At 39.1% G+C, this 15,830-nt stretch overlaps 1 protein-coding gene across 6 annotated transcripts in view; it reads left to right on the plus strand.

The window, feature by feature from the left end:
- Nucleotides 1–15,830, plus strand: part of COLGALT2 (collagen beta(1-O)galactosyltransferase 2) — a 100,838-nt gene that overhangs the window by 23,888 nt on the left and 61,120 nt on the right. Inside the window, exon 1 of one of the 6 annotated variants that reach the window (XM_058430640.1) lies at nucleotides 3,899–4,030. The exons of 4 other annotated variants lie outside the window; for them this stretch is intronic. The gene's annotated coding sequence lies outside the window, so the exon portion shown is untranslated. Of the gene's footprint in view, nucleotides 1–3,898; nucleotides 4,031–15,830 lie in introns of those variants that run through there. One more of the 6 variants, XM_058430641.1, reaches the window with a different exon arrangement.

The raw sequence follows: 15,830 nt of genomic DNA on the forward strand, positions 1-15,830 counted from the left end.
ATTGGAAAACATCACCTCAAGTAGTCTGGTCCATTCCTATAGCTTCAGTTACCGAATGTATGCCTATGACTCCTAACTCTCTATTCTCTCCTTGATGGTGTCTCTCCAGCTCAAGACCTAGAGATCTCCTGGCATTTTCATGTGAATGGTCCAGAGATTCCTGTAACTTATATCTCAGACTGATCTCTCCACTTTCTCATTCCTTTTCTCAACCAGCTCTGTCTCCTATATTCCCATCACCATGCAACCATTTGCCCAAAACAGAAACATGGACCTCTCCCCTATCATCCATATCAAGTTATTAATCAATTTTTGTCAGTCGTTCCTACTTAATCCTCTAGAATTTTTTCACTTTTCCCTATCTGTTCTGCCACTTCCTCAGTTCAAGTCACCGTCATCTCCCATTTCCTAATGGATTGCTCTGCCCCTCTGTTTTACCCCCCACCAATTCATCCATTATACATACTGTAAGCTACATGACCTTTCTTTATTAGGTAAAACTTGGCCCTATTACTCCCAAACCTTCAAAGACCTTTGAGGGTAAAATCCATATACCTTGGAATGGCATGCAAGAACCCTTCAAGATACAAGGGTTCTGCCAGTTTCTCCCGCCCAGTCTTTCCCCATTCTTCCCTCATGTTGCAATCATGTTGAACTGCCTTCCACAGGGCCACAACTCTCTCTGGCCTCTGGACCTTTATAAATGCTCTTTTTTAGATTCAGACTACCTCTCTAAACCACTTGCCTATTTTTTAAGGTTTGTAACAGACCACACCTTCTTTGAGTAGATTCTTGCAGGTATTGAAATCTGGGCTGAGACCTATTGTGTGCTTTACTGAATCTCCCACAACGCTGTTTTGTTTGTTTGTTTGTTTGTTTGTTTGTTTGTTTTGAGATGGAGTCTGACTCTGTAGCCCAGGTTGGAGTGCAGTCGCACAGTCTTGGCTCACTGCAATCTCTATCTACCAGGTTCAAGTAATTCTCCTGCCTCAGCCTCCTGAGTAGCTGGGATTACAGTCGTGCACCACCACACCCAGCTAATTTTTATATTTTTAGTAGAGATGGGGTTTCACCATGGTGGCCAAGCTGGTCTTGAACTCCTGACCTCAAATGATCCACCCACCTTGGCCTCCCAAAGTGCTGAGATTACAGGCGTGAGCCACTGCACCTGGCCTCCCATAACACTCTTATAACTATTTTTAATTATGTTTACTTTTTTGGATCTGCCCCCGAGGCTCAGCTTCTTGAGGGCCTGCCTTCTTCTTTTTGAATCTCCAGGTTCTAGCACTGAGGTGCCTTATAGGAAGCTGCTCGGTAAATATTAGGGAAAAGGTAAACAAGTTATTGTAATAGATTTTCACATCAATACCCACTTTATTTATTTGCATTTTATGATAAAATTGAGATCCTCAAAGACAACTAATTGTTGCCTCCAAGTTCCTCAATGGCCTATCTGGCTACAAAGTTAGGATCAAAACAGACATCATATGCTTTTTTCAAGAACCAGAAAAATTGGGATTCTCTTCTGTGGGACCCTTTTTCTTATTTTGCTTTTTTGATGATAGGAATAGACTGCGTTTTGAAATGCACAGTGAGGATGAATTTTATGTTTATTAGAATTTCCATATACACACTGAAAATGTACAGTTTCTTGATTATACTACTAAGTTCAGTAAAAACAAACAAAGGTTCGTTGTTTCCAAGAGTCATCCATACTTATTACGAAAATAGATTCAATCTTTTTTCTCTCTCTTTTAAGAAAAAGAATTTGGAAATGTGACCCAGCATCATGTTTTCATTTTGTTTAAAAGAAAACATATTTTTCCTCTAATAATCCTAGATGCTGTGGGAATAACACACACATGGTTGGCTTTAGATTTGGTGACTATCAAAATCTCTGATTAAATAGTTTCTGTGCTTGTATTAGTAATACAATATTTTACAGTGTTTTTAAATACTTACAGAGACATTTGCACAAAAAGGCTTATAAGATTAGTGGATTTGAAAAATCATTTTTACTCATCATCCTAAGGAAGGAGAGAGCAGAAATGTAGGATTGTGGACCATGATGGTCTAGATGCATGAGAGATTGTGGGAAAACTCTGTTCTCTTTTATTTGATATCCTATTTTTCTTTATTCTTTTTTGGGGAAAAGGAGAAATGCCATCCTCAACAGGCATGAGAAAGGACAAAGAAAAATCATTCCTTTTCTGCCCTTTTCCTTCCCTTATTTTCTTATAGTTTTCTTGGAGATTACACAATTGTGAATTATAATAAAGTATTCTATAGTAAAAGCCAGTGCAAGTGCAGAGAATGTGTAAGATTTTCATTTCCAGCCAAACCCTGCTGGTCAGTTACACTTATTATTGGTTTATGTCACGGTCTGGGAATATATTAACCAACTGCCCAGATTGATACCCACTTGCACCTCACATGTAGGTTTTACACCGTCTAAAAGTAGACAGCCGAGAGAGCTGCCTACTGACCATAACTACGCAATGACATTGAGAGCAAAGGAAGAGTTTGAGATGGTGACCTCTTGAATTACTAAGAGAATGCTCCCTGACCACAGGTTTAAATAGTGAAGAAGCATGACAGCTGTTTGGAACAAGGTAGCTGGGTTTGCACCTCCTGGCTGGCTCCTTAAATAAGAGTAGTGAGGATGGAGGCTGTCTGGGTTTCCTATGTAGCAGATGGCAGTAAACAAAGAAAAGGTTTTCGGCAGACAGATTGGAAGGTAACTGGAGGTTGGAATTACTCTGGAGTGAGTTGGAAAGAAAAAGGAGATTGTGCATAGTAGAATGGTTTCTAGTACCTGTCTCCCTCTGGATAATTTCTCTTTCCCAGTTAAGTTGTCAGACAACTATGTTGGAGAATGGCCCTGAAATGAAAGCTTTACTGGTCCCAATTCCAGCTTTCATTAAATTGGCTCCCAAAGCAAACCATGGGGCTGGCACCTGCATAGCTAGCATTCACTTTACAGCTGTAAACAGCATCTTACGTGCTTGACTCTAGGTAGGGAAATATACTAAGGAGAAAGTGGAAATGTGGATTTTATTCTGACAAGGCTTTGAATTGTTTCTTGAAAAAGCTGAAATAGCCCTTGGATCTCCACTAGCCTCTTTGGTAGATTGCTGCCACTGGTAATTATATGTCAAGTAATGGCCTCCTCCCCATTCAGAGTCCCTCACTGAGCCACAGCATGATGCCACTGACAATTAAAAACAGGCCTTCCTCCCCACTGGCCTGTTGTATTTGCTTCCTCTGGCTGGAGGGCACTATTGGCTTCCTACTCTATGGCTGTCATCCATCTCCCAGGAGCCGATGATCCTTTATTTCAGCAGCCCAAAATCTGGACAGGAGATTCCATTGATGCCATTGTGAAAGGTGGCCATTACTTTTGGAGCAAAGGCTGACTGAGTTCAAAGAAACCTTGAAGTTCTTTCCCCAAGATGTTGATCAAAAGCAGGGTATTTGGTGGCCCTCAGTTTGGATCTGTAGTTACTCTGTCATATCTCCTTTCTGTCCTCACAATAGCCACTGTTCTTTGGTCATGGTTCTAGGAGATTGTCCTTCACTCAGGCCTGTGTACCTCATTCTTTGAGAGGAAGAGAGGGAGACTGGTAGGAGGAAAGGTGGGGAAAAAAATCTTATCATTTCTAGAAAACATATTATTTGCCTCTAAATCATCATAATGTCTTTGGAGTTCAGTTAGCTCCTTGCCCTTCTGTGCCTTTCAAGATTTGGAGACATTTGGTGATTCCATAACGAAGCTCTCCCAGGCTGCCAGACTCTTTAGTGAGGAGACACAGTTGGTAAATACCTGTAGACACAGTTGGTAAATACCTGCAGCAGAGATCCTAAACTAGGTGCCTGTGGGCCAGATTGAACCTGCTCTTTTTAAATTGCCAATATTTAAGGATTTCCTATAAAAATCTGGATTTCTGCCTTCTCTTTAAGGATTGGAAGCTTTGGTATTACTGGGCCTGAATTTCTAAATGGCGGAATAATGGCCGTACCTTGAGTCTAGGTATGTAGTCTCTCAACCACATTATTCACTTGCATGACTGGCTGGTCCCTGTAGATTTTTAGGTAAAAAAATCTAGACCCCAGAGCCATGCTGGAAACCTCTCTGTATCCAGTGGAAGATTTTGCAGGATCCTCCCCCTTGGTGAAGTGACAGCAACTGGCAATTCCATTGGTACCTCCAGGAATCTACAACATGGACATAGTCATAACTGATGAGTTTATGGAAACTGGACTTGTCTTTGGGATGTTCAGTGCTTTCGTGTTACTTAGCTCTCTGCACTGGGCAGAGCCTTGGCATGAGATCTGTGATGCCTACAGAACACAAGCAAAAGTAGAATAAAGAGAAATTATGACCAAGAGGCAGGAAGAGAAGTCAGATTCTTAAAATACCATAATAATTGCAAATTTTAAATTTAAACAAAAATATTTTGTCTTAACTCTTCTGTGTCTCCATTAACTTCTTGGACCATTACTACCAGGTTCTGGGCATTCAGTGATTTGGGAAAAAGTGGGATTGTCTTCTGTCAACAATATGAATATAATCCCCAAGATGATCTACTCATAACTCTGTTTAAAATCTGAAAGAATAGGCCAGGCGCGGTGGCTCACGCTTGTAATCCCAGCACTTTGGGAGGCCGAGGCGGGCGGATCACGAGGTCAGGAACTCGAGACCATGATGCAAACCCCGCCTCTACTAAAAATACAAAAAAAAAAAAATTAGCCGGGCATGGTGGCGGGCGCCTGTAGTCCCAGCTACTCGGAGAGGCTGAGGCAGGAGAAAGGAGAATTGCGTGAACTCGGGAGGCGGAGCTTGCAGTGAGCCGAGATTGCGCCACTGCACCCCAGCCTGGGCGACAGAGCGAGACTCCGTCTCAAAAAAAAAAAAAAAAAAACTGAAAGAATCATAAAAACTGTTATTTTGAGGTTTAGAGGAAGTAAGGGGGATTCATATGGAGGATAAGACAAGAAAAAACAGAGGATAAAATAAGTAGACATAATCTGAAGAGTTGCCATTTACAATCCAGATTTAGGAGCTTTCTGGCATAATTGACCAAATATAATACATACTGAGAAAGGGACAAGGTAAGAATCATGCATCTATTAATTGTACTTATACCTCACCCATTTCCAAAAAGGAATGAAGGAAATTATGTTGATTATGAAAATGTCAATCTCTTAATAAAATGCAGTTTCAGGATGTTGAAACAGAAGGAAAATTTTGTTGTTCTTAATTCACATTTAACGAATCATGTTTAATGCTGACAACTGCCTCTGATCTTGACTTCGTTCAGGTTCATTTCTCAAGATGTGGAGATTAATGTGTCAGAACTCATAGCACTGAAGTTTGCAGGCTTATTTGTCTATACTTCTTGTCTATTAGATCATATTTTTTAGTTTAAGAATAGAGTTCTCTTTAATTGTACTACAACCTTACAAGTATACACAGAAGACTTTCATGTGAATTATCTATTGTTTTACTTTTTATTTTGAAATAATTTCAAACATTACAGAAAAGTTGCAAGAATAATACAAAGATCTTTCATATACCAACATTTTGTTATATTTGCTTTATCGTTCTCTCTATATGAGTGTTTTTATACATATTATTTTTTAATTATTTGAGATAGCTTGCAAACCTCATGCCTCTTTACCTAAAAATACCTCAGTGTATTTTTCCTAGGTATAAGAATATTTTCGGCCGGGCGCGGTGGCTCACGCTTGTAATCCCAGCACTTTGGGAGGCCGAGGCAGGCGAATCACGAGGTCAGGAGATCGAGACCACGGCGAAACCCCGTCTCTACTAAAAAATATAAAAAATTAGCCGGGCGTGGTGGCGGGCGCCTGTAGTCCCAGCTACTCGGAGAGGCTGAGGCAGGAGAATGGCGTGAACCCGGGAGGCGGAGCTTGCAGTGAGCCGAGATTGCGCCACTGCACTCCAGCCTGGCTGACAGAGCGAGACTCTGTCTCTCTCAAAAAAAAAAAAAAAAAAAAAAAGAATATTTTCTTTTACGTATCTGTAGTTCAGTTATCATATTCGGGAAGTTTAAACTGATGCAATGTATTTTTTAGAGATAGGATCTAATTCTGTTGCCCAGGCTAGAGTGCAGTGACGTGATCATAGCTCACTGCAGCCTTGAACTCTGGGGCTCACGGGATCCTCCTGCCTTAGCCTCCCAAGTAACTGTGACTACAGGCATGCACCACCAAGCCTGGCTAATTTTTAAAAAAATTGTGGAGATGGGGTTCTCAATATGTGCTCAGGCTGGTCTTGAACTTCTGGCCTCAAATGATCCTCCCACCTCAACCTCCCAAAGTGTTAGGATTATAGGGATGAGCCACAATGCCCAGATCTGATACAATACTTTCATCTACAATCTACATGTCATCATTTTATAAATTGTTCTAATGTCATTTATAGAATTTTCTTTTTAAAACAAGATCCAGTCTAAAATCATTTATGGCATTAAGTCATTCTGTCTCTTTAGTATCCTTTAATCTGAATTAATATTTAATTTCAGCCTTTCTCTTTCATACTATTGATCTTAAAAAAATACAGGCCTGTCATTTATAAAATATTCCACTGCTTCTCCAATGTTTCCTCATGATTAGCTTTTGTTTATCCATTTGGAATACTGTATAAGTCACGTGTCTTTGGTATCACATCTGAAGGTTGATGTCTGTTTGCCCCTTTCTAGTGATCTTAATTTTGATCACTTCTTTAATGTATTTCCAACTTCTCTAGTGTATAGTAGTATTTTCCTTTTGAGATTAATAAGTAATTTTTCACATAAGACTTTTAGTTCCTAGTTAGCAGGAAGCATTCTGTGATCCTAGTTCATCTCCAGTGCCAAGCGTGGGCCCTGGTAATGGTGAGTGATGAATATTTGTTTAATAAAATGGAACTGTGTATGTATTTTACTTTAATAGTCCTGAGAGATTTTTATTGAGAAAGATGAGGTAATGTTGGTAGAGGAAAGATTAAAGAAAAACAGTAGGGCAGAGCTCTTTCCAAAATGTTTGAGGAACCTGGGATAAGCTTGAGGGACCCTGGGGGCCATGGCCACTGTGAACCAATTTCACAGAGCTCCACACCAAATGGAACTGTGGTCTTGGTTCTTGGAGTAGCTGCAGTCCCCAGGAAATGTGCCCTATTCTAACTCTTCTCTAAGGAGGAAGGAACATATTAGGAGGGCAAGACCTAACCGCAGATTAAGGTAAAGTCTACATGATTTGTTGCAAGTATTGTGTAGCGTTTGAAAATTACTTCAGTTTCCATTATTGTAGAATACTCTCATATTTGAAAATATGATATTTAATCAAGTCTGATATACCATGATTTTATGTATTGTAGAAAAAGAAAGGAAAGCCGCAAGTTAAACTATGACATAATTATTTCTTTTCACTTAGAATTTTTATCTTATGCTTATCAAAATATCTCTTTTAGAGTTATTGAGACATAGATGTTTATCTCTTGTGAACACATTCAATAATAAAAGAAATAAAGGGATTGAGATTTGCCGAAAACTTCATAGGCAGAGTCCAACTCTCCAGAATCACCTTTTTCCCAAGAGTCATAGAGGTCTGTGCTTTGCACATGGTGTTATTCCCTGTGCCTTCATGAGCTTTGGGTTGCAGCATTGCATTGTGCTCTGCTTTTGTTTCTAGGATTTTCTTCTAAGCCACTGACACCCATACTGCACATTTTAATGCTGCCTCTGCTTTGATCTTACCAGGATGTCTTAGCAACCATGGCTAACACTGCTTCCTCAAATGGTCCCTAAGAGCTTTTTGACTGAAATCTTGAGGGATAGTAGTTGTTCAATGGTAAAACTAGAATGAACAACCAAGTTCACTCATCACAGATAACTAAATGGCATCTACTGACTGGTCTAAAGTGATTGGCAGACGCCAGGTATCGCAAAGTGCCAGTGAATTCAGAGATGTTAAGATAGAGGAAGGAAAATACGTTATTAGAATCAGTGAGGTACAACTTGTATATGGGTTGTTTAAAAGTAATTAGTGATGTTAAAACAATGATATTATGCAGGGTTGGTGAAGATGTGGGATCAGGCTTATAGTACTAGGAATACCCTACACCTAGGGTATTCCTAGTACTATAAGTTATTACTTTTCTGAAGGGTAGTTTAATATAAATAAATAGCCTCAGTTATGTTAGTATCCTTTGCCCTCATAATCTTTTTATTTTTATTATTATTATTATTATTATTATTTTTTTTTGGAGATGAAGCTTCACTCTTGTTGCCCAGGCTGGAGTGCAATGGCATGATCTCGGCTCATCATAACCACCACCTCCCAGGTTCAAGAGATTCTCCTGCCTCAGCCTCCCAAGTAGCTGGGATTACAGGCATGCGCCACCACGCCCAGCTAATTTTGTGTTTTTAGTAGAGACAAGCCTTCTCCATGTTGATCAGGCTGGTCTTCAACTCCCGACCTCAGGTGATCCGCCCACCTCAGCCTCTCAAAGAGCTGGGATTACAGGCCTGAGCCACCGTGCCTGGCCCATACTCTAATTTTTTTTAGCTCTAGTCTAAGAAAATAACCAGAGTTGCAGTTAAAGATTTATGAACCGAATATTCACCATGCATTATTTATAAAAATGAAAAATTGGGAACAAGTTAAATGTTCAACATATGGGAGTGGAATGAAAGAATGTTTTCAAGCTTTCTTGAAATTATATGAACAAGTGCTCCCTAGAGCATACAAAACTGTACATATAGTATGCTTCCAATTTTGTTTAACCACATACTAGAAGGGAGAGCGAAATATAGCAGGATGGGGAAAGAAACTGGTATGAAGATGGTTTCTTTCCAATAACTCTCCTCCAACAGCAGGGGAAGAGCTTTTTTCTTTCTTAGATACCTAAAACCCTTCCCAAGTTTCTATGATAGCAAACATTAAAATTTGCCACTGGGTCCTGTTGACTTTCTCTGACATTCTCATCCATCCAATAACTTGCACTTTCTGTCTTGTGCTGGGGTTCAGGCACCACTGGCCTCATCTGTGAACTCATGAGACAGGCCCAGTGGAGGAGAGGTCTCATGATTCACACCAGTGCTGAGGTGTCTCTGGGGGAGTAAGTCGAGTTCTATCAGCACTCAGGGGCCAGCTCTGCAGAGATATGACTGGTGACTCGGTGGAGTGAGGATGGAGAGGCAGAGTGTGGGTGGGCTGTGCAGAGTGCTGAGAAAGCTTGCAGGAGTAAAATCTTCCTGTCAAAGAATTCCAGGCAGGAAGGGTGTAGGTGGGAATTCTGAGTATAACCAGGTAGCTCTTTTCAAATCGATACCTAGGCTAGATCCCACAGAGTTGTCTGGGCCTTAGAGACCACATTCTGTGACACACTGAAGCCTGTGCTCCACTAATCAGAAATATCCCCACTCCCCATCCTTCTGCCACTAGCAAAGAAGTACTATGGCAAGAGAGCAACTTAGCAACTAGGAGAGATGAAGACAACCAGCTCACATGAAGTGATGGGGTCAGGGAGCCTCTGCCAGGACTAGAGGTCCTGTGTGAGAAGGTGAAGGAGAAAGCCAAGCTTTCTGAGGAGCTGACACTTTTTAACAGGTCTGCATCCATATGCCCAGGGAGCCTGGAGAAGTTTGGGACTTCCTTGCCAGTCATTCTTTCCACAGATGTTGACTGAGCCCCGGCTCAGTAGCATGCTCTGGGTCCTTGTCCTGGTTCCAGGCAGGCTGAGGCAAAGAGGGCTGTGGAACACTTGCGGGAGCCCTTGGCCAGCATTCCATCATGCCTCTGTTTTCAGGGGCCTCCTGCCCCCAGTGTGGAGAATCTTTCCTTGTTAATAGAAACGACAGCTTTCTTTGAGTATAAAACATTAATTATTCCCAATGGTTTTCACAAACTTCATGATATGAGGAAGGTTTTGATGGCCTTCAGAATCAACTCCATCACAAACCACCGATCCCTCAAGGGAAGGATCTCTCTGTGACTCCCACCTCCCCCTGCTCTGTGACTCTCTGTGCTCTCTGTGACTCCCACCTCCCCCTGCTCTTGTCCTGTGCAGTGGCTCCCTGTGGCTCTGTAGTGAGACTGTTTTGCAGTACAGCAGACTAGAATAATTTTTCTACAAAATTACCAGAACATTAATGTTCTCTATGGTGTCTACCAAGGGCCATTGTCCCTCAGGATGTTTGTAAATCATCCACGGTGCCAGCTTACAGATTATGGAAATAGAAAATTCTGTGTCACGTATACTATATAGTTGCTGAGTGATTTTTATAGAGAAGTAGTTGCCTCTGGTTACATCTCCTCCTAAAAGGGTTGTTTAAAATTAAATGAAATAGAGAAACTTTAAAATACCTAAAAGTGTTGTAGAACACAGTTAAAGATGTAGATCGCTCTGCTTTGTTATTCTTTGCATATTTCTGATATTACTTGGAATAAATCCTTTATGTTACTGGTTACCTCCTACTTTTTCTATTAACTTCAAAGTTTTGCAAAGTGGGTAGTTATGGTTTTTTTTCCTATTATTACCAGACTTCAGGACACGTGTATGAATTCCAAAGTTGTGCTGCTTTCTTGCATCTTGCCATGGTTAGGGAAGAGTGACAACCTTTTACATCTTAGGTTCTCATTTAGCCTCCCAAAGCCTTCCTTGGATAAACTAGACATGGATTTTAAGACTGTAGCTAGCTTACTATTTGGAAGATGTGAAGTGAAGGTTATATTCAACCTGCACCTTAATCTGTGATTAAAATAATGCTGTTTTAGATCCTGCATGGTGGTGGTGTTCTTTTTTAATTAATAATTTGTTGTGAAAAAATACTGATAAGGTTTGTATCATGTTGACATACTATAGTTGTGGGAACATGATATCTGGCTTTAAAAACTGAAAAGCCTGGAATATCCTCTTCATCTTCTTTGGACTTTTTCACATGTGCTCAGTGGGGATTTGTGCTTTCAGAGTCGTGTTACTAGTGGAAGCCGGCAGACCTGCTTGTCTCTGGCATCATAGTTTCCTAACAAATGTCCTTATTTTATATAGACTTGGAAAATGTAATAATGTATGTACATGGTAATAGAAAAATTGAAACGGTATGAGAAAGTAAACAGTGAAGAATAAGTCTTTAAAAACATACTATCTTTGCAAGAAGCCACCTCATACTTAGTATCAAAAAAGGACAACTATTTTACCACAATCATCAATTCTGTGATTTGGAAATTCATAAAGGGCACAGCAGGGGTGACTTTTCTTTACTCCATGATAGCTGGAACCTTAGCTCAAAAGACTGGAAGGCTGGGAGGCTGCAGCCATCTGAAGGCTCATCACTCCCACGACTGGTCCCTGGACTGGACAGACTTGAAAACGAGGACTATTGAGCAGAGCATCTATCGGTAGTAGATCATCTACTTGGTAGTAGATCATCTACTCGGTAGTAGAGCACATGGTCTCTCCATGTGGTTTGGCTTCCTCACAGCATGGCAACCTCTTACACAGTGACTTTGGACTCCAGTCATGAGTCTTTTTGGCCAACACAGAGAAAGCTGCCTTGCCTTTTCTGACTTAGCCTTGGAAGTCAGACAGTGTCACTTGTGCTTCCCAGATTTAAGAGGAGGGGACCTAAACCCTATCTTTTGATAGGAGGAATGTCAAGGTCACATCATGAGATGAGAGATATTGTTGCAGTTGTATTTGGAAAGTTCAATATATGATCTTTCCCCCTGAAATGTGGAGATTATTCCATATAGATCTCTGAGACTGTTTATGGCTACATAATAAGGTATATATCATTTTCACAACCAGTCACCTACTCTTGAATATTTAGTTTGTTTCCATTGTTTTGATAGCACAGTATTTTGATATTTTTATTATATCTTCATTTAGTTTGTTTCCATTCTTTTGATAGCTCTGTCTTTTGATTTTTTTATTATATATTTTAATGCTATTCCAGTATATTTACAGGATATAGTCTCATAAGTGGTATTGCTGGGTTAAAAAAATGTGAATTTTAAATTCTGGTAGATATTAAGCCCAGTCTTTTGCATCAAGATTATTTTGGCTGAGAGTGATGAAAAATCCAAAATAACAATGGCATAAAGATAGAAAGACAGAAAGCACGGAATGAGAATCCAGACCTAAGTCCTTTTTTCACTGTACCAAACTAGAATAGGACTAAGTTATAAACTCAGCATTTATCAGCCAAAATATTACTGCTTATCTCTGAGATCCCAATAAGGTTATTTGGTCCTATTTTATTTTTGTGGTATCTGAATTGTACATACAAAAATTAGCTTTCTCTATAATAATTATTCTTTAAGTGGAAAATTCTCTTCCTGTCGCTACAAAGCAGCAGCCTGCCTAGGGAAAGCTGTTTTTTCATCTTTATTTCAATGGCTTAGTAATCTCCTTTGCTGTTTCTTCTTTCAGATCTTCTAGCCTCCTACTCCTCACACAGTAAATCCTTTCATAAAGAACGGCTGAGTCATGAAAGGGAATGCAGATGGCCATGAGTTTATTTCCTGGCTTGGAGTCCAACCCAGGTTTCTTCTCCCAGCCAGGGGCAGCTGTCACCTGACAGCAGTAGTCCTCTCCAGGCCAAGTGGACTTCGTTTATTGATGGGCCCAGGCCCTCAAACCCTGCTGGTGATAGAAGCACAGCCTGTGGAACAGGCTAGATAGCAGCCCAGGATGGATGTACAGTGAGCATTGGGCTGGCTCCCAACCCAAACTTCCACTAGTCTAGTGTTTGCTTTCAGTAGCAGCAAAATGGAAAAATCATAATCTTCAAAATGGTGTGAGGAAGATAAAATAGGAGCAAGGGGTGGCATAGCTAGAGGGTTTAAACTTTGTCATTCAAAGGCTGTACTTGGAAGAACCTTATAAAGCAATGCAAATTTCTGCCAGAGAAGCATTAGGCCCAGACTTTTAGACCTGTGGGATATTCCCAACTACACCTAAGGATTTGGCCTTGCAACTTTACCTACGGGTTATAATGACTATGAGATTCAGGGAGTAAGAAGCAGGAAGCAGGGCATTTCATGGGATATTATATTTCTATGTGATTTCAACTGACTTTCCTAATAATCAAGAGACCCAGAATAATAGTTCAATAAATATGTAAATTAACTTGGTGTGAAATGAATGTGCTGGGGAAATTTTGATTATCTGCATATATGAAAATGTGAAACAGGGATATATTAGTCATCTCTAGAAATGAAAGAAAATGATGCCTTAAGTACAGCACAAGAACAAATTAACAAACTGGAAAATGGAGTTAAAAAATTATACTGCATGCAGTATATAAAGTCAAAGAGATGGAAACTATGAAAGAGAGGTTTAGACATATGGAAGCAAACATGAGAAGCTTTAATATATGCTTGTTGGAATTCCAGAAGTATATTTTTAAAAGATTAAGAGATAGACAGTACTTGGACAGAATATGGCTAAGAATTTTCCAAAATCTATAAAAGATACCAATCTTCAGATCCAGATTCCAATGAATCTCAAGCAGAATAAATAAAAAGAAAGCCACAACTTGATGCATCATAGTTAAGCTGAAAAATATTTATTCTATTTTTTTAAAAAAAGTAGGAGACATTTAAAACAGCAGAGAGAAAGGATAGATTACCAAAAAAGAAGAACACAGTACAGGAGACTTTTCAAGAGCAAATATCAAAGCCATAATAACATCTTTAAAGGGCTGAAATAGGCCTGGCGCGGTGGCTCGTGCCTGTAATCCCAGCACTGTGGGAGGCCGAGTCAGGCACATCACGAGGTCAGAAGATCGAGGCCATCCTGGCTAACACGGTGAAACCCCGTCTCTACTAAAAGAAAATACAAAAAATTAGCCGGGCGTGGTCGTGGGTGCCTGTAGTCCCAGCTACTCGGGAGGCTGAGGCAGGAGAATGGCGTGAGCCTGGGAGGCAGAGCTTGCAGTGAGCCGAGATAGCATCACTGCACTCCAGCCTGGGTGACAGAGCGAGACTCCGTCTCAGAAAAAAGGGGGGGGGGTGCTGAAATACACTGTCCTTTTAGAATTGTACACCTAGCAACACTTCCTTTCAATAAGGAGAGTCAATTGGAGACATCTTCAGATAAACAAAAATTGAGATAATTTACTAGTAGGTAAAGAATCACCTAAATCCATGTACTTCAGGGAAAAGGTAAATAATAAAGACTTACGATGCAGAAAGCAATGATGAACAAAGAAAATGTTAAACACATGGGTGGATCTTAAATTAATTGACTTTATAAAATGAGAACAATACTGTGCAATTTAAGGGATTACAAAATCAAGATAAAACTAAAATATGATATAACAATGTTTCATTTGGGATGGGGGTGACTATAGTTAAATCATTCTAAGTTCCTTGTATTGATTTGGAGAGGGTTACATTTTTATTAAATTTAAACTTTGTCAAGTTAGATATACACATCTTATTTTTATGATAACCATTAACTACTAAGGGAGAAATATAAAATGAGAGGAAAACATCTCAATCAATCAATCAATAAGTTAAGAAAAGAAAAATTGAAAAAAATACCACCACTGCAGAACGTATTTTCTTCTCTGACACACATGGACCTTTACAAAAAATAGACACATAGAGGCCAAAAAACAAGACTGAAAAGTTGAAAGGAATTGGCATCATATCACATTCTCAGAATATATCACAACTAGACAGAAACCAAAAACAAAATAACTCAAAAATTGCCATGTATTTGGAAAATAAAAGTCACAATTATAAATAAGTCAAGGATCAAGGAAGAAATAATAATGGAAATTTAGAAGACATTGACTTTTATTTTACTAAATAAGCTAAGAGGTGAACTTAAGACATTTGGGGGGTAAAAAAACAGAATAAACCCGAGGAGACAAGGAAGAAAATAATGCATATAAAGGCAGAAATTAATGAAATAGAAACTGAAGATATCAAAGAGGACTAATAATCCAATATATGGTTCTATGAAAAGAATAATAAAATAAAATCCTGGTAAGACTGGTCATACAAACAGTATAAAGGATGAAAAGGAGAATACATAAATAATGATGTACCTAATATTGAGAATATAAGAATGCTATAAATACATTTATACTAATAAATTTGAGAAATTAGGTAAAATATTTCAAATTCTGAGGGAAATATATATAACAGTCTGACTCATGAAGAAAGAAATCCTGTATGTTTTTATAAACGTTGAAGAAATAGAGTCAGTAGTTAAAAATCTTCCCCCAAAGAAACCATTAGGCCCAGAAGATTTTATAGGCTTGTTATATTATTTCATGAAAAGATCATTCCAACATTATGTATACTCATTGAGTGATTAGAAAAGCAGGGAATACTTTTTCCAATTTACTTCGTGAGGTTAACATAACCTAATACTAAAACCATATGAGGACCATATAATAAAAGAAAATACTGCCTAATTTTACCCATATACATAAATGTAAAAATCCTAAGCAAAGTACTAATAAACCAAATCTGACAACATGGCAAAAAGATACTGCATTGAGTTGAGTTTATATCAGGAATGGAAAGTTAGCTCAACATTAGAGAATCTACAGATGCATTTTATCATATCAACAAATTAATGGGAAAAAGCCATATGTTCATCTCAATAGATGCAAAAAGTTTTATTTCAGCAATCATTCGAAATAAAACTCTCACCAAGAAAATTTTCTCAACCCAGTAAATGCTACCCACAAAACAAAACAATAAGAAAAGCCAAACACCAAAGCAGACTGTAACAAATATCATATTTGATGGTGAAATGCTATAAATAAAGGAAGTAAAAGGTTAAAAATTAGAAAGGAAGA

Source organism: Hylobates moloch, unplaced genomic scaffold, assembly GCF_009828535.3.
Source record: "Hylobates moloch isolate HMO894 unplaced genomic scaffold, HMol_V3 SCAFFOLD_18, whole genome shotgun sequence".
NCBI lineage: Eukaryota > Metazoa > Chordata > Mammalia > Primates > Hylobatidae > Hylobates > Hylobates moloch.